The following is a 23,468-nucleotide window of genomic DNA, read 5'->3' on the forward strand; positions in this document are numbered from 1 at the left end:
TAAACAAAACACTTAGCATGGTGCCTGGCATTCTCGGTGAATGTAGCTAAAAACAAACAATGAAACATCAGAAACATCAATTGTCTGACCTCTCTTATCTGTAAAAAGGTGAGAGTGAAGGAAAGCCCCTGCGGGATGGAGAAGCCAAGCGACTGTCCCTCTGACCAAGGACTGCCGACCGCCCTGTCCTCTTCTTCGCTACTCTGCATGGCCTTCGGTACCTCTCATCCCTGCCGGTCAGAGGCGGCTGAAGACATGCCTGCCCTCAAATGTTTATGAAGTGCCAACTCTGGGTCAAGTAGTAGCTATGTGATGCGGGTGTACTGGTGAACACCTCACCAAGATAGTTGAAAAGACGGATAACAAAATAAACACACAAATACAATTCTTGTCACGTCTAAGAAGAAAAAATGGGACTCGACTCTCGATGGGTCGACAAAGGAAGCCCTGTCTGAGGAAAGGAAATTTAAGCTTAGAGACCAAAGAAACAGCAGACATGGCTTCTGTCCATCGCTTATGGCCTTTCCCTATAGCCCTGGCAACAACTGCCAGCCTTACGTGTCTTGTAACTCCCCAGTAGTTCCAGCCGTCACAATCCAGAAGTGATCTCAAGAGATACGCGGGACAGACTTTCCTGCCAAGAGTGATCCTAGGGGCCTTGGCTGTGGATGGAGCAGCCGGGTAACTTCATAGGGACTTGTGTGGGCTGTGACGACATGGACACGGGGCCAGCAGAGGGTCCTGGTGCAGGGCTGCATTCCCCTCCTCAAGGAAGGGGTGCCTTTTCTACTCTACAAAACCAGCTAATGGCCCTATGCAGCCCCAAAATAAAAACACACTTATAAGTCAGTGAAAGGTTCTTCTAAAAGCAGGCCGGCACCAGGGACTCAAGATGTCACCTAGGAACAGCCCAACTCATCCCGAATTATAGGTGACATAGGGGACTCATCACAATAGACCTGCACCATGATTTATAACCACTTTGCAGGGGTAGTGTGCATTTCCTCCTCATGGCATCAGAAGGATCATGGTTTGGGGCACCTGGGTGGCTCAGTTAATTAAGTGTCCGAAACTTGATTTTGGCTCAGGTCATGATCTCAGGGTAGTGAAATCGAGCCCTGCATCAGGCTCTGCGCTCAGTGGGGAGTCTACTGGAGATTCTCTCTCTCCCTCTCCGTCTGCCCCTTCCCCTGCACACCAGGGGAACAGTAGCCCAGCCCCCGCACCCCCTGCCTGAAGGGTCACACAAGCCACTTCGTCCAGGAAGTGCTCCCATAGGGCAGTGCTGGTCCCCAAAGCTACGATAATGGCCTCCTTCTCAGGCTCTCAGATCTAAACAGTTCTTATTGGATTCAGAATGATTCTCTTTCATACCAGAGCAGAATCATTCTTCCTGATTATCTAAAAATAAGCCACAAAGAATCCCTTTGTGGGAGTAATATGAGAAAAAAATAGTCAAAGGGAAAATGTAGGAGACCATGAGCTAAAAACAAGAATATGTCAAGCTAATGTCTGCATACTCAGAGCAGTATCTAATTAAAATATTTCAGAGGGTAGAGGGAAGTTTTATAGCAAATTGCATTAAATTGATTTCAATAGGTTTAACCCCCCAAAATCCACATATAATATTCTTTTGGCTAGCTTTCTGACATATTAAAACTTAAAATTATGCAGAGAAATTCTCAGGCTAAGACATGTTTTGGCCTAATTAGCGCACTTCAGACCAGCAAGCAGAATTTTGATTTTAAAGATAGCACTTATACTTGAGGCAAGAACCAACAAAACTGGCCGGACTTGATTTCCATGAAGGTTTCCTTGGAGGGAGTTAAAGAAAAAGAAGAAAAAGGACTGAATTGACAGGAAGCGGAGCTGGACATTAATAGTGCACGAATTTCATGCGGACTTAGATGCATTAATTTAGGAAAATATAATGCTCTCATCACTTTTGGAGATGAGACAAATCGTAACTCTAGTTAATAGGTTTCACAGTTACAAAACAGTTACGCAGCCAATCCAGAAACCCTGGTTTCCTGGCATGCAGTGTATCCGCGGTAATCAAGGGGTGTTGTAAAAGTCTCAAAATAAAATTCATGTTTATTTGCCTGAATCTTGAAAAGAAATAAACATGACATATAACTCTTGGTGAGGGGAACTGTGGGGCTATTCTAAAAAGACTGATAATCTTGACTGCAAACTGCCGTTTTTATTCCTGGGCCACAAACACGACTGACATGACTTTTTAAAAGATTTGTGCAAAGAAGCAACTCTTGGTAAAGAGAAAGTACATTAAAAAACGGTCGTCACTGGGCGCCTGGGAGACGCTCCGGGCTAGGGGCATGATCCCAGGATGCAGGATGGAGTTGGGCATCTGGCTCCCTGCTCGGTGGAGAGCCTGCTGCCCCCTCTGCCTCTCCCCAACACCACACCCCCGCCATAGGTGTCTGTTGTGAACTTAAAAAAACTGTAATCACTAAAGAATGTACTTATGTTGTAAAAAGTTCAGTGCCGTGATCACTTTCCCTCTGACCCTCCCTCACCCATCCCCAGGGGTCCTGCCTCAGAACCACATTTGTGCTGCCTCTCCTCACATATACGGGACTTCTTTTCCCCTGGATGTCTTCTTTCAGAGCATTACTGAGAGGCAGTTTACATGTACAAAGACATGGCCAGTGACCTCTCGAGTGTAGGGAACCAGAAGACTGCGCACAGCGAGCCTTGCAGGGAACCCACGCAAGGGGAGCCGGGCAGTCGGGACGGCCTTCAGCATGAGGCTCTGAACGGGCCTGTCCGCGGCCTGGGGAGATGGACGCGCGGAGTAGCCTTGAGATCCTCCTCCCGCCAGGCCATTGTGTCAAGTCCTGAGCGGGGGGATAAAAACAACCCTCAGAGTCAGAATACAGATCGGGTGTTCTCTCATTCATGCAGCAAATATTCTGCTGGAACTGATAGCGCCAGGCACTTGGGACACAGCAGCAAACAGAGTGTCAGCTCCATCGGCCGGCTTGACCTCATGAACACACGCAGAGCGCCCTGTCCAGACACAGCAGAACTCCCGTTTTTGTCACTGTACATGAACAGTCCCAGATACATCAGGTTTTAGGCTTAAAATAAGTCTCAAGGGGCAGCTGGGTGGCTCAGTGGGTTAAGCCTCTGCTTCCGGCTCAGGTCATGATCTCAGGGTCCTGGGATCGAGCCCCACATCGGGCTCTCTGCTCAGCGGGGAGACTGCTTCCTCCTCTCTCTCTCTCTCTCCGCCTGCCTCTCTGCCTACCTGTGATCTCTCTCTGTCAAATAAATAAATAGAATCTTTTAAAAATAAATAAATAAATAAAATAAGTCTCAATACATTTAATAGGGTTGAAAATTAAAAAACAAAACAAAACTGTGTCTGACCAAAAGGGAAGGATATAAGATAGCAGTAGCTTTCTAGAGACACAGAAAATTCTCAGATGATTGGATTAAGCAACATCCTTCCCAATAACCGAGGGTAAAAGGAAAATATTTTGAAATCAAGAAAAATAAAGACCCAATGTAGCAAGATTTATGTAATGCAGCTAAAGTAGAGTTTGATGAGAAATTTATAGTACTAAATGCTTGTATTAGAAGAGAAGAAAAACCTAAAATAAAGGAGGACTTGCTCAGTTTTTAGAGCATATGACCTTTGATATCTGGGTTTGAGTTCAAGCCCCATATTGAGCATAGAGATTCCTTTAAGAAAATATATAAATAAAATGAATGCCCTAAGAGCTTTCACATTAAGCAACTAAATTAAGAATTAAGGATTGATGCCTACATTATCCATAACAAATTAAAGAAAACAAAACAGAATTAAGAATGAGATCAAAGAAAACCAAAGTAGAACAGAAGAAAGATAAGAGTAGGAATCAGTGAACCAGAAAATGGACAACAGAAAAGAAAAATAAATGAAACCAGCAGTCTTTTTAGATAAATATCATTACTCATTAGTTCAATACAAATTAAAGTCACATATATCACCACTACAAGAACTAAAATTTAAAATACTGGTAATACAGTATCAAGGTTTGACTACTATGTAAAACAACTGAAACCCGTACACAGCTAGTGGGAATGCAGAGTGGTCGAGTCTGAAAAACTGTTTGCAGTTCATTAAAAAAAATTAAACATATGTCGGGGCTCCCGGGTGGTTCAGTTGGTTAACCACCTGTCTTTTAAAAGGTCATGACCCCAGGGTCCTGGGATGTGGCCCCCCATCGGGCTCTCTGCTTAGAAGGCAGCCTGCTTCTCCCTTTTCCTCTGCCTGCTGCTCCCCCTTCTTGTGCTTGTCAAATAGGTAAATGAAATATTTATTTAAAAAAATTACACAAACATTTACCATATGATCCAGCAATCCCTTTCCTTGTTATCTACCCAAAGAAAGCAAAAGTTTATATTCACACAAAGACTTGTATGAGATGTTCAGAGAAGCTTGCGTGTAATAGCCAACAACTGAAAACACGCCATATGGCCATCAGCTAGTAAACTGATAAACAACTTGTGGTGGATTGACACAACGGAAAACTGTTGCACTATAAGGGAATAAACTATGGATACACGTGACAATGGAAAGAAACAAGCCACGGGCCATGGACAAATCTCAAAAAAGAATTTCACTGAGTGAAAGAAGCTGATGACAAAAGAATGCATACAACATGATTCCATTTATACAAAATTCTAAAAAGGCAGGCGGTAGCGACAGAAAGATGAGTGGGCCTTTCAGGGGCTGAGGGGGCGGGGGAAGGAGAAGATTAACAGCGGAGGGGCAGGAAGGAAGTGCGGAGATGCAAGTGTTCTCTGTGTTGGTTCTGGTAGCCGTTAGAGAGCATTACCAAACGTCCACATAAAATTAAGTTTTATTGTATGTAGATTATGCTTCAATAAAGCTGAAAAAAATAGAAGCTACAGGAATGACATGAAAAAACTCAGAGCAATCAAAGGAAGGTTTAAAAAAACAACAAACATGTTGCTAAGTCAGTTTCTGACAAGCTAAGGAAATCCATCAAATCCTATCACTTCTTTTGAAAAAGCATGTTTGAAAACAAAAGCATATTCACATTTAAAACTGAAGCTATACAATTCCTCAAGAAAATAAAAAGGGAAAAGCAAACAAAAAATTTAACTGTGAAAAAATGAAGAAAAAAAAAGCCAACTTTGGTGTAAAACCTTTAAGACAGTAAGAAAAAATATAGCCAAAAAAAAAAAGACAGAATGTTGTTCAAAAGTGATGATGCCTGGGGGTGGGGAGCTGGGTGGCCCAGTCGGTTGAGCCCCCCCCCCAGCCTTGGTGATCTCGAGGTCCTGCTGATCAACCCCAGCCCCACCCCACACAGCCCCGCGGGGAGTCTGCTTCTCTCCCCTCTGCTCCTCCCCAGGCTTGTGCTCCCTCTCCCACTCTCGCTCTCAAATAAAGAAGTAAATAAATAAATATTTTTTTAAAAAGCCATGATGGCAGAACTATTTATAGCAAGAAAGCAGCAGCTTGATCTCTTGGTCAAGAAACGGAACAGGGAGAAAAGTCCCCCCAGACGGACAGGGCTCTGGACAGGTCAGGTCAGGTTTGCGGCTGCCAAGTAGCATAGGCCACTTCCGGAAAGTCAGTTCTATAGGATGCGAGATGTATTATCTAGAGGTGGTTGATATTACTTAAATTTCAGCTTTTGCAAGAAGCCTTGAATTCAGAGCAGACCTCTTGCTTGCGCAGAACCGCAGCAAGCCGTCAGATTCATATTCAGGGGAAGTTCTTCTCCTTCAGGACTAAAACTGTGTTCCCCTGTTGAGCAGTTAAACCTACAAACTCTGGGGAATGCAGACCTCCCGGAGATTCCGGACCGTGATCCTAGCTTGCCTAGCACCGTGCTCCGGTGCTGATCCGATGGACAGACGGACGGGCTCTGCTACCCAGTCTGATGAGATCACAGGCTGTCTTAAGAGAGAAGAAATCTAAAGGACAGTGTGTTGTTGACTTAGGGAATTTCATTTTCTCCTTAAATGTAGGCATTCTCTCTCTCTCTTTTCTCAAGATTTAATTATTTGACTGAGCGCAAGTGGTGGGAGGGGCAGAGAGAGAGGAGAGGGAGAAGCTCCCGCAGACTCCCTGCTGAGCGTGAGTCGCACGGGGCACTCATTCCCAGGACCCTGAGATCCTGCTTTGAGCCAAAACCAAGGGTCAGTTGCCAAACCATATGAACCGACCAGGCGCCCTGAAATGTAGGTAGTCTTTTAACCTAGATCCACTGTATTTGGAGCCTTTCCTTCTATTTCTTAGACTGGTTAAAAGGAGGTGCTCTCTATCAAATTGTGAGGGAGCAAAAGGATGGCTGAAGACAAAGCACAAGCTGGCACCTGCAAGCTCCCCCCAACCCCATTCCTGGGTGGGACGCGTGCGACAGTCTTCCAGGAATCTCCCAACTAGCTTCCTGTTAATGCCTTACTAGAGGCATTTGATCTTTGAGAAGGTCAAAGCCTCCGGTATCTCGCGAGTCTGCTATAACATGGGAAAATGCTTTGAAAGCTCCCTCTTCCTCACTGCCACCCCAACTCCCAAGCATATAATCCACCACGCCTCACAACCCTGGTGCAGCCGCTCGTTCAGGTCCTGTCCCCGTGCTTTAATAAAATCACCTTTTTGCACCAAAGGCATCTCAAGATTTCCTTCTTGGTCATTGGCTCTGGACATCACCTCACCAAAACCAAATCAAAATGATTTATTTCCTCAAACAATGATTTTGATGAATGCTTACTCCTGAAATACCTGCTGTCCTAAATACTTGAGGGCAAAATGTTCTGAGAAGATCTGACCTGGAAGAGAGCCGTTCACGTCCAGTGAAAACAAGCGTTTTCTTGACAACCCACAGAACATGCATGGACGTAAGCAATCCTGACGCCACCAAATACCTGCCATTTATGAGCTTTCGGGGAACCATCGGCAGCTTGTGGGGATGATATCCAGAGGAAGCATGATCCCTGCCCCATACCTGAGTCCAGTGGGACTGAAGAGCCCTTGCACTGATGGGCCATGGGTTCCAAAGGGGCAAAGTATATCAGAAGTGGAGTCAAATGTGAGGCTGTGAGAGGCTGTTACTGTCCAACTTCTGGGAGCCGGTTGGAACAGAAGTACCACGACAGGCTACTGCCCGGAGAAGGCTCTCCAGAGCCTAAAAGGCCAATACATCCAAAGTTCTGGCTGTGTAACCCAAATTAAATATGTTCTCTGGCCATAACTCTTGTTCAGCCGAGGTCTTGTGACTAGTTATGTGAGATGTGTTGCAACCAACTTGTTGTTCCCGAGTCCTAAAATTGGCATAAATGTACTGAAGTTTACTTAAAATATTCACAAGAATGCATCCATAGTTTCCTTGTATTGACATGCATTCTACAAGCCTGAGTGTGGTTGCATGGTAGACAGTGGATTCTGGGATTATGTTCAACCTTGGCACACCCCATGTGGACATCACCCAACAGGTACATGAGCAGAAAGACCGAGAAGGGCTCTGAGAAGGCAATGGTATAATTGCAAATCTAACTGTTCTATTTTTAGATTCGCTAGGTCCACCCTTACCCCACCTCCCAAAAGGTACCACGCTCTCTAGACTTGAATAGTGAGACAAGAGCTAAATTAGATTCACGACTAGACTTTTAATTAAAAAAAAAAAAAAAAAACACACACACACACAAAAATACCTTTCCTCTGTTTAAAGCAAACACAGAAAACTGTTCTATGGCTTCTTCATTAATTCAAGAGGAATGAAGTCTCAGAAGAAACGTGTCTGAATGCTTCCTTCCCTTTGCCCTTTTCCCAGCACATCGAACCACAGTTTGACAAATAACATCAGCATTTGAACTTGCAGATACTGATCATTAATTTCTCCAAAAGAAAACTGTTGATCAAATGGGAGTGTCCAGTTCTCATGGGGTTGAAACTACGGCATTTCCCTTTCTGGTATGTAAAAGGAAGCCTAATAGCAAATATCATTGAAAAGTTTTCCATTTTCTTTGGAAGAGACTACTTATAAGTATCACAATAACCCTTGTTTTTGTTTGTGTATCTTGTCTTTTTGTTAGTCCTAACATTAAGAAATCTGGTCTCTGGGGTGCCTGGGTGGCTTGGGTCATGATCCCAAGGTCTTGGGATTGAGCCCCATATTGGGTTCCCTGCTCAGGGGAGAGCCTGGTTCTCCTTCTCCTGCAGCCCCTCTCCCCACTTGTGCATGCGCTCTCTCTCTCAAACAAACAAAATATTTTAAAAAATGAATTAAAAAAAGAAATCTGGTCTCTGCATTTTTATGCACCTATAGAAAAACAATGAAGTCTTATTAGAACTCTCTCATTAGCAGAGTATTAATATAATTTGATTGATACTTTAAATTTAGATAACCCAAGCTGCAAAGAGGATCGTGGCTACAATTTTCTGTTAAGGGCCAAGCAGTAAATATTTTAGGCCATATAGTCTCTGTGGTACCTACTTAATCCTGCTCTTAACAGCAAGAAAGCAGCACTAAACAATGCAGAAACAATGTATGTGTCCCAGCAAAACTTTATTTGCAGCTGAAATTGAATTTCATATAATTTCATGTCATGAAGAGTCTTGTTTTGATCTCTCGCACATGTAAAAATCATTCTTAGCGTGAAGGCTGTAGAAGAACGGCGGTGGACCCAATCTGGCATATGGAGAGCAGAGTGTTGACCTCTGACTTAGAGTCACACTGGCCCACACCACACCTTGTAATTACTGTAGAAAGACAAATCACAATGCCCCCAAACAGATGTAAATAATTAAATAGTAATTTGGGGGTACTTGCGCATTGCATGTTCTGATTCATCCTCAGGAATGCCCAAGAGCCTGATGGCTGGACTCATGGCTTCTCTTGTTTTCCAAAAAGTATTAACAGTGGAAATCATGGGGGGTGGGGAGTTCGGCATAGGCGGCAAGAAGCTGTCCTGTCCCAAACAGGATAGGTCTTTCTAGTTCTTTTTTATCTCAAATGTTGTTTTGAATTTGTCATTCTTTCCATAATGTCTTTTCACTGAACATTTCAAGGGAGGCGAAAGCTTTGGCAAGGAGTGCCTGTTTGTACAGAGCCCTATTCCTTCCAGGATAAGGGACCTACATCTGAAAAGTCAGAGAGGCAGGCTTAGGGACTGCCACAAAGGAAACATTAGATAAAAGTTTATATCATATTTATTTATTTGAGAGAGAGAACGCAAGCAGGGGGAGGAACACAGGGAGAGGGAGACAATCTCTCGCCGACTCCTCGCTGAGCTCAGAGCCTGCTGTGGGGCTGGATCCCAGCACCCGGAGATCATGACCTGACAGGAAGCCACGAATCAGAGGCTCAACCAACAGAGCCACCCAGGTACCCCAATAAATAAATGTTTTAAAAAAATAAACCGCTGCAATAGAAGTTTATCTCATTTAAGCTTTTCTGTGAGAAGGGGGAAAGCTGCATTAAGGTTGTTAACACATAAGAGAATGATTTCAGAATGAAAGTTTAGGAAAACTGCAGGATCAAATCCATTGGCGCCTTCCACACATAACACCAAGATAACGAGAGAGAAGCTAATCGCAGTGGGCAATTTCTCTTAAAACTCCGATTCTTAGACAAATGTGCATATTTAAATTACTGCACCCCTCCAGTTGTTTTTCACTTTCCGATTCCTTGGTTTTGCTATCATGGTATGTTTCTCTGCTTCCGTGAGTTCCAACCCTCACCCAACCCCTTGATTTAGCAATATTTACCCATTGACTTAGTTGTGTTGTTTTCTCCCAAGACACCTCCTCTCTCAAGGTCTAAACAAAATCTTCAATCAGTCCAATCCACTTCCAAAGATTCGTCTGTAACTCTTAATGCACGCACTTGATGCCCTCTTTTAAAAGAATGTAACCCAAAATTATACTGTGAAGCCACAACAGTCCTGACTCCTGTGAGTTACCATGACAACCCTCTGATTAGCTTCGGGAAAACTAACGCGTTTCATCCTATTTCCATCACTGTGTTACACAGCCCCATCTTGCCCTTTGGGTCCCATCAGGGGAAAGATCAGGACGAATTCTTCTGCTTCCGTTTGCTTCTTTGGAAAGAGGAGATTGCAGAAACACGCTTCCCTCTCCTTGAAATGATTGCAGTCAAAGAAAGAAAACTTGCCAAAATTCTAGCGTCAGGTTTTGCTTTGCAGCCTGGTTTTTGTTTGGCTTTTCCATTTTGTGTACCTTTTTTCTTTTCCTTTTTTTTTTTTTTTTTTTTTTTAAGACATCCTGGGTACGGTTACAAATCTCGGGTTCTGTCTTACAATACCCAGTGTCCCACCTTCAAAGCTTTAGAAACCAGCCAAGGACTCACTGCGGAAGGTGGCTCTTTGACCTTGAGAAGAGTTTGGAATCTGACTGGGTACAGCGGCTCAGTGCTGTTGTTTTGTCTGTTACACAAAACCAGATTTCCCATCAAACCTAGATATGCTCAGTGAGGATTTGGAGCACAGGGGAGAAGAGGAGAGAAAAGGGCTTTGTTTTGTGTTTGACCTGTTCCCTCTTCTCCCCCGTGGTCCAAATCTTTAGTTAGCGTGTCTAGAAATGTCTGGAAACCAAGCTGTCAGCGCATGGGGCCCAGAAGACGGTAAGCCAGAAACTGTTCATCTCTGGGCCAGGGTTCATCCTTAATCTATTATTGTTGTTGTTGTTGTCGTTGTTGTAAGAAAAAAGGAATGACCTGCTAAGGTGGTTCTTTTGGAAGGTATTTAGAATCATATACTGAATAAACAAGCTCCGGGCAGACTTCAAATATTTTATCTTAGAGCGCTATAGACGTGTTTAAAAGTTAGGGATTCAAACAGTGCGAAATGCAGGTTGGCCCACTGAAGTACTGCAGTTGTAATCAGGGACCCGCTGACAAGGGTCCTGAGCATTTCTGCCCATGGTTGTCTCAAGGCACTGTGTACAGGAGGCTGAGTCTGTGGTACGCCTGTTCCACACCTGCCCAGCAGTGCTTGAACCCTCACAGCCAACAACGGGCTACCTCACTACAGCAGGGGGATGCTTCTCTGACCTCAGTGCCCTTACGAGAACATCTACCACACACAGCTTTATTTACGGATACTATTTCCAAAACCATGAACATTTCAGTGTTGGTCTTTGGGAACTGAAAAGTACTTCTGTTTGTGGTAATTTAAAAAGGGGGGGGGGGGCATGGGGATTGTGAATAGAAAGCCGAGTTGAAGAGGACAGCACATCAGGAAAAAGAAAGGGAGTTTAAGAGGTAGAAGAAATTCCAGGCCCCCGGGTGCATTTGGATGCTGCCCTCAGTAAAAAGGCCATTGAGACTCGAGTGGAAAATCTCATGATCTGAGCTTCAGTGTAAAGTTATCAGTAAAAGAATTTAAGACCAGCTCAGGTTTTAGAGAAAATGAAGATAGATACATCTACTTGGACTATTGGAGTAGGTTACATGAAGATAATTCAGAATTTAAATTTGTATTATTAAAATTATTGTACATTAAAAAGCTTGAGGACTGCGATCCAGAATCAAAGATATAAAAACAAACTATTACCACCCATGTCAACAGAAGACAAGTGAGACTCAAGATTCACACTATCTGGAACGAGAGAGAACCCCACTGAAGCTCCGGAAACGTTGAGACCTTGAATAGTTTCGAGCATGAAGCCAGGTACAATAAAAAAAAAAAAAAAATTAGCCTTACAGACACCCTTTATTACTGACGTGTCACAGATACTAGGTTGATTTCGTGGTCCATGACATTGCTTTGTTTTAGTAAGTGACAAAGCAATCATAAAGGCTTCTCTGTGGCTACTTTGGATGTCCTTTTCCTGAACTCTATTCTCTCTAAGGTTTTCATCTCCCAGGGGCGCCTGGGTGGCTCAGTGGGTTAAGCATCTATCTTCAGCTCAGGTCACGATCCCAGCGTCCTGGGATGGAGCCCGGCATAGGCAATCTTTGCTCAGCAGATAGATTTTTCCCTCTCACTCGGCTGCTCCCCCTGCTTGTGCTCTCACTCTGTCAAATAAATAAATAAATAAATAAATAAAATCTTAAAAAACAAAGAAACAAAAAACAAAAACCCACAATTTCTCCTTTAGGTTTGAATCTTCTAAATACGTACTTTCTAAGAGAGATGGTTCCAGAACTCTAAACTTGGCGTGGGCCTCCTACATTGAGGAGCTGAGAGTATTTCAAGCTGGAAGAGGGTTTGTACCAACAGAGTTAATTCACACAGCAGGCCTTCCAACAGCCCGGAGTGTGAGCTCCTATCCCAGGGCGTGGACACCCCCTGTACACTTCCAAATTGCACTGACCTGAAATGCCTACACATCTGTCTGGGCCTGTGAGTAATTTTCTTTTATCTTTAAAATTGTACCCTTGGCACAGATAATCTAAAGGTGCAACATATTAAACAAAAAAAAAAAAAAAAAAAAAAATTAAGAGCACAAAGCAATTCCCACAGAGAAGATGTAACATAAAGCAGGATTTGCAAAACCATTACACGTCTCCTAAACTCAGCATTAGGTCCCCGAGAAACACATTCACTGTTCCATCACCTCGTCTTGGTCTTTGCATTATACAACTTACACAGGAGGATATGCACATGCTTTTCCAACGTCTTAAGGTGCCTGTTTACGTTCTATGGAAATCTATCTGCATTTATCTTCATTGTTTATTGTCCTTCCCAACTTCCCTGTACATTCCTTTACTATTCCATTTCATCATTTCCTCAAAGTGTTTTGCAATTCGAATCAGTCCTTCTAATTGAAGGGTTTAGCACAGGAACTTTTTTTGTTCGGTTTGTCCCCTGATTTTTCTGAATACATTCCCTCATCCTATCATTCAAGTATTTTGGAATTAATGATCAATTCAAAGAGATAAGGTCATGCTAGCAACGTATCTTTTCCATTAGAACATTATGTATCTAACGATTTAGCAATTGACTGGTTCAATTTTCTCATCAGCCTGAAAATCTTCGCTGATCAAATTGCTTATTTTCTGACTAAATTACACACAAGCCTCAGACTATTTATCTGGCTGTTAACTGAAGGTTTAAAGTGTGTTTACTCTGCACATTATGAACAATGGGCATACCCAGGCACCGCTATCTGTGGCTACAAAATTATTTCACAGTAGGAATTTAAAAGATGTTTGTTGTTGAAAGATTCCTTTTTTCTAATTTGAAAAAGTTTATCAGGTGAAGGGATTAAGAACATGCCACCCCAAAATATACCTCTTTGGCATACTGATTATTTTGAACCGAAGGCACTTGAGAAACAGAAGATGCAGGAAGAGCTGTTGGGCCTCCCTCTTTCCATCTAAGAGCAGGTATTCAATGGCCAAAGAGAAAAGCACCCTCCCTCTACAGAAGTCTTTTTTTTTTTTTCTTTAAGATTTTATTTATTTATTTGACAGACAGAGATCACAAGCAGGCAGAGGCAGGCAGAGAGAGAGGAGGAAGCAGACTCCCCACTGAGCAGAGATTCCCGATGCGGGGGTCGATCCCAGGACCCGGAGATCATGACCCAAGCCAAAGGCAGAGGCTTTAACCCACTGAGCCACCCAGGCGCCCCAGAACAGTCTTAACATTAGAGGCTACGAGTCATTGTGGAATGGACCCACGTACACACTTACTAAAATAACCCTTACCTTCCATTAGTCTCCCTCTCACAGAATTCCTAATCACTGTCCCACAATTCACTGCCTCAGCCCACACCTCCTTGTGCCTTAGCATATCCTCACAATCTATGTGAGGATACCAAAAGAAGGAAAATCAGTGAGTGAGGGAAAGCCAAAGAAGAAGGAAAACCAGTGAATGAGGGAAAGCCAGTGAATGAGGAGAAGCCAGCCATGGAACCAAGGGTTGCAGGAAAGCGCCCAGCTGGGGATGATGTACCCAGGAAGGCTAAAAGAAAAACCAACAAGGGGCTGGCTCAGTGTCTCAAGGAACATAAGGAGGCCATACACGATATGCATTTGAGCAATGAGGAGATGATACAAGAATTTGACGAGATGGCCCGGGTAGAGGATGAGGTGAAGAAAACCAGACAGAAATTGGGGGGGTTTATGTGGATGCAAAAAAGTTTACAGGACCCCTTCCACCCGAGGGGCCCAAGGGAACTTAGGGGTGGATGCAGGGCCCCACAGAGCGGCTTTGAAGACAATCCTTTTGTGTAGTGCCCCTGGCAGGCATTTGCCTAGGCCTTGTGCTTTAACCTTATACTAATACTTGCTTTAGCTATCACTCTTGTACCTAACTGCAGCCTTCAATGTTTCAGTAGCAGATTTTTGTCCATTGCATGGAAAAATGCTTATGGCATATTGTAAAATTAGAAAGAAAAAAGTTTGTTGAACCATAAAAAAAAAAAAATGGTCTGTATAAAAAGTTTTATAAGCTTCCAGGCCTGATGGCTTCTTTAGGTCTTGACTCTCATGCATTTGTAAAAAAAAAAAAAAAAACCTTAAAAATTTGTATGTTAGCCTCCCACTCATCTGTTTTATGTCGGTTTGACTCTTAAGCCAGCTGAGAGGGTAAAAGAAACACTCCTTCCTCCTTGACACAGCAAAGTACACACACACACACATTTTCATGTGTCTGCATATTATTTTATATGATGTTCCTGATAATTGTGTCAACATTATTAGAATGTATCCAACATTCTACATCCCTGGAATCTAGATGCTCAGAATTGAATCTTGAATCTTGAGAGGATCACATCAAACACGTAACCTCTGTTTTACTGGTTCTTCAAAATTATCATCTTGTGGACCACACTACTGATTCATAGATCTTCAGTGAAGGGTTAACCGTGCTTAGAGACAGGGCAAAGCGCCAGTCACCTGACCTGTGTTTGTTCTTAGAAGGACTTCCTTTGAAAAGCACATGTCTAATGCTTTAAAGCTTCAAATGAATGATTCTCTGTGTATACAACAAACATTAATAATTTAGTTTTCTACATGCCAAACACTTAAACATTCTTCACTATAGTTAGTAGTTCCTAGATCTGTTACTCTGGTAAGAACATGAGAAGGGTCTGGAGAGGGGAAAGGAACAAGGCACATGAATCCCAAAAGTTAAAAGCAGCAAAATTCCTCCTTGGAGGGTCAGTTTCTAGTATGTAGAAATGCAAGTTTACATCTTCAAGAGAACATTCCACTAATACCCCGTGACGTCAGTTCCAGTGTTTCAATAACAAGGAAATACACACTACCTGATTAAATATAAACCCCAGAAGCACTCTGCCATTCTTGATTCTTGGTCCATCGACATTTCCCATGGCATCAGTTCAAATGTTTAAAAAATGAGGAAATACACACTATCTTACCAAATATCCTTTCATGGCCACGGTCGTCATTTATCTTAAGTCTAGTGTGGGTAGAACATAAGACTTACCCCAGCAACAGCCTTCAGGGTGCTCTGGGTCAAAACAAAATGACGCAGTTTTGCTCTCCCTTCAATGAACGTTCTTCTACCTCCGTCAGCGGAGACCAGAGCAGAGGTCAGAGCTATCTCCTCCCGCCTCGGTCCACAGGATCCCTGCCCGGCCCTGGGGCCCGGGTTTGCTGTTCTGATTAGCATCACAATGGCTTCCCACCTAATCCTAATCCGCTACAGATTTCTAGCTTTTGTGATTTTTATGGACTGCTAATTCTCTTTGCTTTTCTCCCAAACTTCACTTCTTTGTCATTGTAGTGTTGACTGTAAGGTGAGCAGATCTCAGAGAAAACTGTGCTGGCCGGAGGGGTTCTCCCCTCCTGCTGGGGCGCTCCCAGAGCCAGGCTGGCCTGCTCCTTCTTGGAGCCACAGACTTCCTTACAGCTGCGGAGGTGGGAAGGCGCCAGGAATGGAGCGTGTAATTCCAACACAGTATGTCGGTGTAGACGGTGCCTGGTCAAGGAGCACAGGGCTGCGGGCTGGTGCTCCGCATCGGGTTGTGAGAGGGCGCGGGTATCGGCCCGGGAGAAGTGCGCTGGAGATTCTCCCTCTTCCTCTGCCCTCCTGTTCCTCCTACTCCCTCTCTCTAAAATAAGTGAATCTTTTTTAAAAAATTTAAATAAAAATAATTTTAAAATAAGGAGAGGGTGTGTGCGAGTGGCGCCGTCATTAAGCGTCTGCCTTTGGTTCAGGTCATGATCCCAGAATCTGGGATCGAGTCCCACATCAGGCTCCTCGCTCAGTGGGGAGCCGCTTCTTCCTCTGCTCCTCACCTGTGCTCTCTCGCTGTTTCTCTCTCTTTCAAATAAATAACATTAAACAATCTTTCAAAAAGGGGCGCCTGGGTGGCTCAGTGGGTTAAAGCCTCTACCTTGGGCTCAGGACATGATCTCAGGGTCCTGGGATCGAGCCCCACATCGGGCTCTCTGCTCGGCGGGGAGCCTGCTTCCTCCTCTCTCTCTCTGCCTGCCTCTCTGCCTGCTTGTGATCTCTGTCAAATAAATAAATAAAATCTTTAAAACAATAAGGGAGAAAACTATAGTTTACTCAGCAAATTGGCCTAATTTACTGGATATAACTAAGGAGTGGTACTATTCTACTATAAATACAGACTAACTGATTCCATCCTTCCTGCTCTGGAAGCGCTCACCATCTGAAACAGGACCTGCTGAGCAATTGACTTTTAGAGACCAGAGTGATGGTGGATATTGAGTATCTCCTTCGACTTGAAGGATTATCATGACCACATACTTTTTTAAAATTACTTATCAGTTATCTAATCCTCTGACCAAACTGCTATTGATGTGAACCAAGAGTATCAGATAATTTATCAGTTCTTTACTTGTAGAAAATATATAGAAAAACATAAATCAAGAATTAAGGAGAGGATGTACCAGTGATCATTTTTACAGAAAAATTATTTTACCAAGTGTTTATTGTTTTATGGAGGAAGGAGACAGTTTTTGACAGTTACCCATTTTTATGTCTGTTTTATAAATTTATAGACGTATCAGTCAAGAAAACCTAATCACTTTATTTATTGTGCCAGAAAAATCTTCTGCATTTAAAACTTCTTTTTGGCCTCGAATGCATTCTGAAAATTGACTTTTCTAATTATCTTTGGTCTTCTCAGATAACCCATTAGTATTTTTCATGCATTTCCTCATCAAATTGCACAGATTTCCAAGTGGGATTAGCAGTTTTAACAATTTTGCTATTAGCTATACCAATAGCAACCTTGGAGGATGTTTTGCTTATTTTCTACTTTAGCAAATGATTTATTTGGTATGAGTAGCAATCTGGAATTTGCATCTGAAACATACGAATTTCTTATTTTTTAAAAAGCCCATACACAAATTGTTATTGATAATAATATATGCTTGAAGGAATTTATTTTTACTGTATTTATCCCAATTACTGAAATATTTCTTAAAAAGCAGTACTTACATCTTCCTAAGACATTTATATCTATGCATATATAACTTAAATTGTGTGTGTGTGTGTGTCTATAAACATAGTATATGCATTTATATTTAAGGAAGATTTTATAGAATTTGAGAGAGAAAGCCTACACATTGCTATTTTATGAATATAGAACTATATAGCTTCTTTCAGGAATTGAAGGATAGATTCCAAGGTAAGGTTTGTTTTTTTTGTTGAGAAAATATATTCTCATTTCTAATAAACTGTCATTCTCACAACAATACATAAAATGGAATTGTGGTTAAAATTTTTTCCACTTTAAATAGTGCCTTCTTTCAATATATTGTACTACTTAAAAGAGAAAAAAACTTTTGAGTACATTACCTACTTAAGTGTTTTTGTCACTTATTTTGAGATCATACTTACATCTTTTCAAAAACTAACAGGAGTTACTTTTTATTTTAAGTGATTTGCTTTAAAACAATTTTCTCTTCTGGTTTTGGGAAGCAACAGATACTGAAATTTGTTAATCTTTCCAAGTAGTTTTTTTCTTACTTTTGAGGGAAGAGAGGGAAACCTTGGGAGACAAGTTGACCAAAGTAAAACCATTTGGGTTTTAGGCTAACCCCTACTCTAAAAGTCAGCTGGTCATAAAAAGAGTCACAAAATCTGAATCACGGAAGACCACAAGCCCCAGTTCCAAGGAATGGAGCCAACCAACTGCGCCGGCAGCCAGAGCCAGGTCAGCGCCCCCCATGGTCAGCTAATTTAAAAAACAGAAACAAAACAAAGAACCTAATAAAACCCTTTGTTAGAGGCAAAGGGAAAATCCCTCCTCTCCACCTGGGGAGAGAGACTGCTACTTTGTCTAGAAGTAGCTCCTTTCTTACTTTAATCCTTGCAAAATCTTGCCCCCTTTCTCTGAATGACTTGCTCTTTAATTCTTTCTCGCCCAAAGCCAAGAACCCTCTTGGTGAGAGGTCCACGGCCCTCCCTCCTTGACGCCTTGGACAGTCTGGCGTCACTTTGTAGTGATGGCATCTCTCTCTACTCTAATTTTTCTTTCTTTCCTTCAGTGGAATCTCCGCCTCCTACATTTTCTCTTAACCTTCTTTCTTCCCTGCCTCCCTTCCTTCCTTCCTCACTTTTTCTCTCTCTTTTTCCAAAGAAGGTGTTTTACAAGGAGGCAGTCGCAAAGTCCCAGCTCTGTGAAGGGCCGTTCATAACTTCTGGGAAAACACGGGGACTATTTAAAGGCAACTTGCAGCTTTTTACTTGTATTCGAGATGAAGAACAGTGCATATCCTCTTGACTTCAGTGCCAGGCTCGTGGCTAGGTAACTAAATTTTTGAAAATCCTAACCTTCGTCAGGAGACCATAGATCAATGTAAAGGACCTTGGGGGAAATTGAGCTGTGCTAATCTTCACTCTGAACACACCTGGTGGGAGGGAATAAAAATGTTCTTCACCATGTCACAGAACAGGAGAAGCCCATCACCCTACTTTTTGAGAGTCTAGCATGGTTAGAGGTCAAAACAGGAAGTGCCATTGTTTAGAGGCAGAAACATGAAAGTTCTGTTCTTAAAAACACTTTCAACCTTCTTCCCCATGAGGACATTTTGAATGCAGGAACTCTGGGTGGGACCATATGGCTTCCTGTATTCTCCTTAATCAAAGTGTTAAAGTTTGTTTTTCTTTTAAAATGCAGTTAAAGGAAAGAGATTTTGCCGTGTCAGAAGAGAACAACATTCAGTTCCTTTTAGATTTTTATGAGCATCTGTGATCATTTGTCATACGTGGCTAAAAAATGACCAGTACTGATGAAATGCCATTTTATTTTTAAAGAAAAGCTTCAGCACACTTTCCCAAAATAATTAAAAAAAAAAAAAATCTCTGCTTCTTTCTGGGGACATTTTGTCCATGCCTAAATGTAGGTGCATACACTTTTATGTTAAAAACCATCTTTTTACCTAAATATACTGATGGCCAAAGACTTACATGCTATGGTCTCTGCAACTGATGATATAGAATTCCACTTTCTAGGTTTCTTGTGCACAGATACTAATAAGTCATTCTTAAGACACTTGTTGGCTTGAGGTAGTATTTTAAAGAAAGAGAAAAATGTTATAAACCTAAAAAATGAGGGAGAAGCCAGAAAACAAATAATATGGTGAATAGATATCTAGGTCTTTAACCTTTCATTTCTAACCTTTCAAGTTTTCTCCACCCCATGTTTGATGACAAATGAATATTCTAGAACAAAACTAGTCATTCAGAATAAGGATAGGAATAATTTTCTATAGGTAGAATGAATCCAAATAACTTTTTCTCTCTTTTCCTAATGAAATAAGACCATTTCAAACAAGGATATACCAGTATATTGAGGGAATATTTTCAGCCCAAATTATTATTTTTTTTAAGATTTTATTTATTTATTTGACAGACAGAGATCACAAGTAGGCAGAGAGGCAGGCAGAGAGAGAGAGGAGGAAGCAGGCTCCCCACTGAGCAGAGAGCCCGACGCGGGGCTTGATCACAGGACCCTGAGATCATGACCTGAGCTGAAGGCAGAGGCTTAATCCACTGAACCACCCAGGCGCCTCCAGCCCAAATTCTTAATTAGAAGCTTATCTTTATTGTTAAGCTGTCATCATCATACCAAAAATGCAACTTACTACAGTAACAGAATAAAAGACAAAATCCTCAGATAATAGACCGGGAACTTAAAGTACAACACCTCTCTGCACACTCGGATCCAGTTAAAGACTTGACAGAGGACACCATTTTGCGTGTTCTTCATTGTGGTCTTAAATATATTTGAGTCTGGAGTTCCTTACGTATTGATTTCTGCATATAATCTGTGGAAAAAGAAGTTTTTCTGACTTCTCTATTAAAGAATGTGAAATGACAGGGCACCTGGGTGGCTCAGTGGGTTAAGCCACTAGCTTCAGCTCAGGTCATGACCCCGGAGTCCGCGGATCGAGTCCCGCATCGGGCTGCCAGCTACGCGGGGAGTCAGCTTCTCCCTCTGATCCTCTCCCTCTCGTGCCCTCTCTCTCTCTCTCAAATAAATGAATAAAGTCTTTCAACAAAAATAAAGAATATGAAATGACTGGCCATAATGAAAAGTGAGAAGCTTTTTGCAAAATTATTAAGTCTGAGAGTAGGTGGGATTGTGCTGCATCTCTTAATCCAGTCGTCCCGTAGGTCTTTATTTATTTATTTTTTTCCTACTAGCAGAGCGGAAAAGGAAAGTTATGGGACCAGAATGAAACTTTCTAGAGGTCTCTTTATTCCACACATGTAGTTGTAACAGAATGTGCTTGAGAATCCATTTCTCAGCTGCAGAAACCAAGGGAAACAGCAAGAATTAGCAGAGTAGAAGATGGGAAAGTGATTCTCCCAGGGTCTTAATGTTTCAGAGTATAATATGATCACAAGGCTATTCAGTTTAGCTTCCTACCCTTTCACTCTACAGGGTCATGGTATTTCTGTTTTGTTTTACAAGGTGAGTTGGAAATTTAATGGGGTTTATTGATGCAGTTGGAATTTTGTAATAGAGGGTAAATTAAAAGGAAGTAATACTTGATTACAGGATCAAAGTTCTATTTGAAAACTATGGGGTTCTTACAGGAAGAAACCGGAAAGTCTTAAAAAGCTGTACACTTAAAAACTATTTTACAATTTACAAAACACTTTTATGTAAAATTATTTCATTTACACATACAATGAGGGAGCTCCGGGGTCTGCTAGCAGAGCTGTGACAGCAACTGTGCACCTCCTGGTCTCATCTAAGACTCTGCATTTTCTCTTTTTCTTTCTCTCTCCCACTCTCCTTCTCTCCTTCTACCCCGTACCCCCAGTGACTGATTCTGAAACTTATTATATGGTTGCTTAACAACACAAAGAACTAAAAACTTTTTGAGGACAAATTTAGTGTCCTATTTATTTTTGCATCTCTACTAATCCAACATAGGTATTCAGCTAATATTTGTTGAATGAATGAATATAATAAAGTAAAAAGACAAATTGAAAACTGAACTGTCTTTCCAGAAAGTAAATAAGTAAGGGAGAATAGAAAATTAATACTATGGATTTTAGATAATTATTTAGAATATCAAGTACTAGATTAGATGCTATCTATCATCTGATCTGTCATTTATCTTGTTAGTCTCACTCCAAATAATCATTTTGTCATCTGTTATTATTTACAAATTTTCAGGTCATTAAGTCATAATTAAAACTGAGAAAGATTTGTCTTGTTTTACTGACAGCATAGAAGTTAGATGCCATTCTTCAGTAACATAAGGTTGTTCGGAATACAACAAATAAAAGTGGTCATTGACAATTATTTCTCAATAAAACTGGGGGAAAAGTGGTCATCATTGCCTGTCACATCTGGGAAAGTATAAGACTGTAACCATTAACTCTTATTCTATTTATGGCCGTTTTCCTTGTTTATCGTTGTTATATTTCCTTTATAAATTTCACAGGATCGTTTTTATATAATTTCATCAGCCTGGCTTATCCGTGAGTAGATTTCAACTGGCAACTGGCCACACTTAGATGAAACAAAATTTCATTCATATATTTTGTTCTGCCTGCGTGTCTAGGTAAAGATCCTGCATGTGTTCAGCTTTATTTTATTTCTGCAAAGACTCTCTAAGTAAACATTTGTGTGTGTGACTTGGAAGAGAATTGAGAGGAAGAACTAATTTATTATTGATTTAAGACTCAGAATCATTGAGGTCCCATCCTAGCAAGACACACAGGGAAGAATCTCAAAGAATATACACATTTTACAAAACCAAACCCATAAAGCAAATAAAAATGAAACAGCCAGTATCCAATTTAGATTCTCTAGATCTATATACCAAAGACGAAAATACAGAAAAATGGCCCACGCTGTAATTTTGCCAACTTAGTTAACTACAGTTAAGAAACACTGCACAATGCCATCTAGTGACAGGTGACCAGCATATGAGTCACATAGGAATGATGGGGTGAGGAGGTGAATTTCCCAGGGTTTGTATGTAAAGAGAAAATCCTTCTGAGAGAATTACATTGGATAGATTAGTTTTATTTCTCTGGGTACAGGGAGTGCACGAGAATTTATCAGAGAGCGGCAGCGTGGGGATTTTTATTTTGAAAGACTGCATTGCCACCTACCTCCAAGTCTGTACCTCCACCTCCTCCTGCAGCGGGCTTCACCATCCAGTCCGCAGCCGAGCTCAGAACTGGTGAGTGTCCTCAAGTCGCAGCCCCCCGTAGAGTGACAGGTGGCGGAGGTGGAGCACTTTAGAAACCAGTCTCAAAAAAAACCAAAAAAAACAAAAAAAACCCAACTTCAAAAAAAGGAACCAAGATGATTCCTAAAACAATCTGTACCCAATTAAAAATAACAACAACAATAATAAATAAACTGCTGGAAGTTCAAAGAGTAAAACTAAAAAAAGGATCAGAGGAAATCATCTTTGTTTTTCTCGGTCAACGACTGTGCAGACCTGATGCTGTCTTATTCCTTGTACCAAAGGCTCACGGAAAATGCCAGAGACCTCTCCCTAAATGGCTGTAGCATTATGCCCTAAGGGAAATAATTTTCTCCAACATTTCTCATCTTTTGTAAACAGATGGCATAGGGTGGTGGTTTTTTTTTTTAAACGAAAGACCAACAATCTGTCAACTGTAGAATTCTCATAGTCCAATAGTTTCTTTTTGGCTAATTTTTCACAACTAGATTAATCAGTGCTGCTACCATAGATACATTTAAGAAAACGAGATGCTTCCCCGTGTTCACGTAGATTCGTTGAAAGCTCGATAGCACTATCTCAGTTGTCTCAGAAAAATATCAAGTTAAAAACCCTTGTGAAATGAAAAGAAAAGCTTATCAAAATCTCCAGCTTCAAGTGCATCTAGTTGTTTTCTCTTTATTGTTGCCCACATGCTGTGATTGGAGCACAATGTGTGGAAATTGCATAACCATTATTTCCACAAATCAAAGCTACTGAGAAATGGGAAGGCCCGCGCAGGAGCGGCTACATGAAATGTTGATTAAAAAAAAAAATTCTGCCTTTATGTCTAAATCTTCCCTTCTTTCTTTC

The 23,468-nt window shown here is 41.6% G+C and overlaps 1 protein-coding gene across 1 annotated transcript in view; it reads right to left on the reverse strand.

Annotated features, from left to right (window-relative positions):
- SLC39A10 (solute carrier family 39 member 10) overlaps nt 1–22,962 on the reverse strand; it is a 132,310-nt gene extending 109,348 nt beyond the window's left edge. The window contains exon 1 of the mRNA XM_082689067.1: nt 22,537–22,962. The gene's annotated coding sequence lies outside the window, so the exon portion shown is untranslated. The remainder of the gene's footprint in view (nt 1–22,536) is intronic.
- Between the last annotated feature and the right edge of the window lie 506 nt (nt 22,963–23,468).

This window comes from Mustela nivalis, assembly GCF_964662115.1.
Source record: "Mustela nivalis genome assembly, chromosome: 11".
In the NCBI taxonomy this organism is placed as follows: domain Eukaryota; kingdom Metazoa; phylum Chordata; class Mammalia; order Carnivora; family Mustelidae; genus Mustela; species Mustela nivalis.